Source organism: Dipteris shenzhenensis, chromosome 4 (genome assembly GCF_047967505.1).
Source record: "Dipteris shenzhenensis isolate YYH24624 ecotype China chromosome 4, Dip_SZ_1.0, whole genome shotgun sequence".
Taxonomy (NCBI): domain Eukaryota; kingdom Viridiplantae; phylum Streptophyta; class Polypodiopsida; order Gleicheniales; family Dipteridaceae; genus Dipteris; species Dipteris shenzhenensis.
In genome coordinates this window covers 59,553,613-59,559,699 of record NC_141599.1, presented here as the reverse complement: position 1 = coordinate 59,559,699, position 6,087 = coordinate 59,553,613, and positions in this window count along the sequence as shown.

Sequence of the window (6,087 nt, the reverse complement as noted above, 5' to 3'; positions counted from 1 at the left end):
TTGCTTTTGCTCTTGCTCCTCCTCTTGCTTCTCCTCTTGCTCTTCCTTGTTGTAATGGGAGAAATAATGAGAGGAGGAGGGTATATATAAGAAAAGCTAGGGTTCAAGTGCTTCTTTCTCATTGGTCCCTACATCTCATTGTCTCCTCTCCCATTCGCCCTGCAACACATTATCTCCTCTCCCATTGGTCCCTCCATCCAACTACCTCCTCTTCCATTGGTCTCTCCTACCCTCCCCTCTCCCACCTCCCCCTCTCCCACCCACTCCCACTCCCATTCCCCCGCTCCCCTCTCCCACCTCCCCCTCTCCTACTCTCCCCTCTCCCACCTCCCCCTCTCCCCTCTCCCACCCACTCCCACTCCCACTCCCATTCCCACTCTCCCACCTCCCCCTCTCCCACTCCCATGCTCCCACGCCCACCTCCCCTTCTCACGTCTCTCCCACCCTCCCTTTCTCCCACTCCCACCTCCCACCTCCCACTCCCATTTCCACTCTCCCACCTCCCCCTCTCTCAATCCCACATCACTTTGTTCCTTCTCCCTTTCCCACTCCCATTCCCACATTCCCACTCCCACTTATCAATCTTAATGAAAACTATTACTTAAATCCATGATATTACTTAAATCAATGATATTACTTAAATCAATGATGTTAGGGTTTAGAGTTTAGGATTTGGGGGTTTGGGTTTATGGTTTAGGGTTTGGGGGTTAGGGCTTAGAAGGCCAAGATTAGGGTTTTACAGGTTAGCGTTTAGGGTTTAGGGTTTAAAGGGCTAAGATTAGGGCTTAAGGTTTAGATGTTAGGGGTTAGGGTTTATGGGTTAGGATTTAGGAGTTAAGGTTTAGGGGTTATGGGTTAGGGGTCCAAGATTAGGGTTTAAGGTTTAGGGATTAGGGGTTAGGGTTTAGGGTTTAGGGATTATAGGTTAGGGTTTAGGATTTAGGGTTTGAGGGTTTAGGATTTGGAGGGCCAAGGTTAGGGTTTAAGGTTTAGGGCTTAGGGGTTAGGGTTTATGGGTTAGGGTTTAGGAGCTAGGGTTTAGGGGTTAGGGTTTAGGGTTTAGAGGGCTAAGATTAGGGTTTAAGGTTTAGGGATTAGGGGTTAGGGTTTAGGGTTCAAGAATTAGGGGTTAGGGGTTATGGGTTATGGGTTAGGGTTTAGGAGTTAGGGTTTGGGGGTTAGGGTTTAGGACTTAGGGGTTCGAGTTTAGAGTTTAGAGGGCCAAGATTAGGGTTTAAGATTTAGGGACTAGGGGTTAGGGCTTATGGGTTAAGGTTTAGGAGTCAGGGTTTAGGAGTTAGGGTTTATGGGTTAGGGCTTAGGAGTTAGGGTTTAGGGTTTAGGGGTTAGGGTTCAAGGTTTAGGGGTTAGGGTGTAGGAATTAGAGGGCCAAGATTAGGGTTTAAGGTTTAGGTATTAGGGGTGAAGATTTAGGGATTAGGAGTTAAGAGGTTTGGGTTTGGGTTTTGGTTTAGGAAGTTGCTAATTATTGAATCCTAAATCCTTTATTGAAAACCCAGATTTCTAAATAAGACCTCTCATATTTCCTAAACAAGATTGAGATCTCTAAATAATTAATAAAGTAGATTATTAAAAAGACACTCATGTTTTTTATTATTGTTGGTACAACTTGCTTGCAAAGGAAGCTCACAAAGGAGATGGCTACAAATATTATTATGGGGATGGAGGTGATTCTATGTTGCAAAAGAGAAGTAGTTGCATTTGCTACAATCCATGAAAGTGATCCGAATTCTATTTGTCATTTTAGAAGACTTTGTGAAGATAAAGTGGCAGTTATCATATGAAAAATTCTTAGTGCATGTGTTGAGCTTAAGCATAAGTGTGGGGATATGGAAATCCTTGGAGATGTTATGCCCTATAATACTTCGAACAAAGCATATATTGCATGGGACAGAGATTAGACTTATCCAACACATGTCATCACGAATATAAAATGCATATCTTTGGATTTTAGAGTGGGAGATATTTTAGAAATGATATCATTTGCAAATAAGAACGTAGCAGAAGGTCAAGTCTTGGGATTTGAACAAGTGGAACACTGGACATTTGCGCAGATGACAATTCAAAAAGTTACTGATGATGGTATGGATGATAACTCAATATCATTGGATGGTCCCTACTATGAGGTAGGTAAGGATTTGAGATGGAGCATGCAATTTTTAAAGATTGGAAAGACTCGGCATGTGGTTTTTAATGATAAACATAATGTATACTACAATATCAAAGAATTGAAAGAATATGCCAATGTACCAAGCTCTATTCCTTTAGAGATGGATGATTCCAATGCACTCAACTATAGCACTGACATCTTATCAAGAGTCGATGAGTTCATTGGTACCAAAAAGAAAAAGAATCCACAAGTGATGTCTTATCCAGAGTAGATGAATTCATGCACATTGAGAACTTGTCAAAAGTAATATCTTGTCAAGCATGGATGACTTCATGGATACTAATAAAGTTCTTAGAGTCAAACCAAGCAACTATGGAATAATGGAAATCATGCACGATGATATAATGAGTGATGTTCTCTCAGGAGGAGAGGAGTTTCAAGACTATGGAGTAATGAAATCCATAGAAAGTGCATCAATGAGTGATGTTCTCTCAGGAATAGATGAGTTTGAAGATCATTCTAGACACTCTATCGCCACTGTGATAATTAATGCAAATGGTTCTATGATTGTATCAAAAGTAGGGATGAGATCAATAAAGGACTATTCAGTATTTGACTTTGACTATGATAAGATCAAGGATGCAACCTCCCATGAAACAATTAATGTAAACGGTTCTATGAATGTATCAAAAGCAGGGATGAGATCAACAAAGGACTATTTGGTATTTGACTTTGACTGTCACAGTGATAAGATCAAGGATGCAACATCCCATGAAAACAAAGTGACAAATAAATCTTACAACGAGAACTGTACAAAACCAAATAATTTTGTACAAAAGGCCCAAAAATAGACATATAGCTGCATGAAATGAAAGTGAGTCCAGGCAGATCCAAAAAAGCAACCAAAGAGAATAAAAGTAATGAATGAAGATGTTATGCTAAAAGCAATGCGATCTACATGCTATAAGCATAGATGTATGTGATCCATTAACTTACATGACATCAAGGGCTCTAGAGAACATGTCTGGCAAAGGAGAGGGAGTAGAAGAAATGAATACCTACTCACCCCACTCTCTTGCTTTTTTGTAAATGATAGGAGAAGGCGAAGTTTAGGACAACAGATAAGGCCTCTTATAAATGGAAAAAGTATTTGCAATAATGTAGATCACATTATTGTAGGATTATCACATGGCACCTATTGGAATTTGGCTAATAAAGCAAAGTATGGAGTAAAATTTAACATTCATGGAAACACAAGAAGGCCCAAAACAAGAGCCTCAATGGTTGCAGCAACAACAATTTTGAATGACTACATTCATGAAAATGCTTTGCCTCAACCCCATCTATCTGAAATGTATTTTCCAATAGGTTTGACAAACAAAGAAGTATTTAACTCTATTGAAGAAACACAGAGGAAAAGAGGGCATGCTCTCGCATCTTTTCATACTTTGTATACTCTTTGGAAAAAGAGCTTTGGACATGTTAAAATCCCAAAGAGGCAAAAAATATCAAAGTGCAATGACTGTGATGGTTTAAAGGGAGCACTTGAGAGTGCAACATCTTCATAACAAAAAGAAGCATACAAAAAAAAGAGAGAATTTCATCATGGACTTGTTCAACATTCTAGTATAAAATATGCATTTTGGAAATAGCAAACTATTTCTCATCCAAATGAGTACATGTGCATTATTATAGATGGCATGGATCAAAATACAACAACATTACCTCGATTCGTAAACACTCCACCTAAGCTACAAGGAAAATACTTTTTGAAGACACATCTATGTGGAGTGTTTGTTATGAGAATTGGAATGATCTCGTTAATTTAATCCTTTAGTATTTAGTTTTGTGAGATCTAACATTTTTGTCGTGCAGCTGATGCATGTGTGCTCACTATTCCGTAGTGATGCATGTGTGCTCCTACATGGCTAGATATACGGCTACGACTGTATGAGTGTGTAGCATTGTGTGCACCACTTATGCGATGACAGTATGTGTAGCATGTGTGCACCATCCGTACGATTTTATTCATATGTAGCATCAGGTGCACCATGAGATGGTATGTGTCGCATGTGTGCACCATTCATATGTGATTTATTGATTTCGCGTTGCTATAATACTGAAAGGTTGATTGATTGTGGTGATTAATTCCAAGGTTATCTTATGCTTGAAATATTTCATTACTATTGATCGTGTGAATCCAGGGGAAGAGTAATTGATCGGGCGATGGCATCTAGCAAGCATGATCTACCATATTTTGGGCACGTAGCACAACTCGAGTGATGCGGGGGCGAATAAGGCTTATGCCTAATTTTTGATATTACAAAAGCTTATGCACATATTTGAAATTTGGAATATTAGTGGCTTGGCTAAGTGTATAAACTAAAGTTAGAAAAAGCTTTATTTTTAGAAAAAGCCAGCTATTCTAGGTGGATGGGCTTTTTGTAAAAGGGTGCATGGAGAAAAGCACAAGGGCTTTTGTACGATTTTTTCTCAGAAGCTTTTTGGGAAATATACATAAATACATAGGAGGTGGAAGGAGAGCACCACTCCTATGGGGGGAGATTGTACCCAGCACGCTTGTTCTGTTTCTTCCATTTGTGAGTTTTGAGAGTTTGTGTGTATTTTCAAAGAGTGTTGCTGTGTTTTTCAAGGATTTGTAGGTTCCGCAAGCGTTTCCCATCGCAGTGGTATTAGAGCCAAGGTTTCATCGTCCATAGCACGGGAAGTACACACACCCTATGTCCTCAAATAAGAAACCACAACACGCTTGTTCTGTCTCTTCCGTTTGTGAGTTTTGAGAGTTTATGCGTATTTTCAAAGAGTGTTGCTATGTTTTTCAAGGATTTGTAGGTTTCGTGAGCGTTTCCCATCACAGTGGTATCAGAGCCAAGGTTTCATTGTCCATAGCACGGGAAGCACACGCACCTCGTGTCCTCGAACAAGAAACCACATCATGCATTAGATTGCAGACACTACATACAAGAGCGCAACAAAGTTCGAAGCAATGGAAGTAAACAGTGTAGAACACCTCACAGGCAGGAAAACGTGCAGTGAAAAAAAATATATCGCAGCAAAAGAAATCGATCGTATGTAGATAGGTCGAAGCTTGTGAACGCACATCCGCACTTTAGCTCCTCCAGGCATACAACAAAGGCGGTGACCAAGGCATAGTCCTTGGCATACCTGGCATTGAAGGCACCATTGGTGCCATTGGCTACGCGCGAGGAAGCCTTGGGAGATTGCTCTTAAAACTTCTCGGGAGGTCCTCCATTCCGGTTCAAGTCCCCTTAACAATTGGTGACTATCCACTAGATCAAGTCACTTTGTTGCTCTATTCTTTGAAGTTCCTAGTCATAAATATATCCTTCAAGGCAAAAGTGCAAACAAGGGAGCAACCCAACGGATTTTGGAAGAGGAGAATCTCAAAAGCAAGTGTTCACAAGAGCAGGAGGCAGTCTACAAGTGCTATCAGACACGAGCTTTGCTTTGTACCTTGCAACGTGGATTCACTTATTGGAATTGTGTGAGTTTGAAAGCCCACTGAGATGCTATTTGACAAATAGCCGCTTTCAAAGCTTGGAAACTAAATTGAGATAAGTCTTGTGTTTGTGTGTATTTCATTTCATAGTGATTTCTTCTTTGCACCGTGCACATACTTAACTATGTCTGGAAGGCGTATTCCGTCAGAGATAGGTTATCCTGAAGATCTACATCATGATGAGGATGTGGAAAACAATCACCATTGATCAAGAAGAAGTTTAACACCGATGACACTTACTGAGGAAGAATGGCAAGAACACTATCAGCATGAGAAGCAACAACATCAAGAAATCGAACATGCTCTATGCCAAGTGACGACAACTTGGAAGCCACCTATATCGATTGAGGAAGAGGAACCTATTCATGCATCAGATTCCTTGGATGCATGGAAACATCATGCATGGGACCTTGAG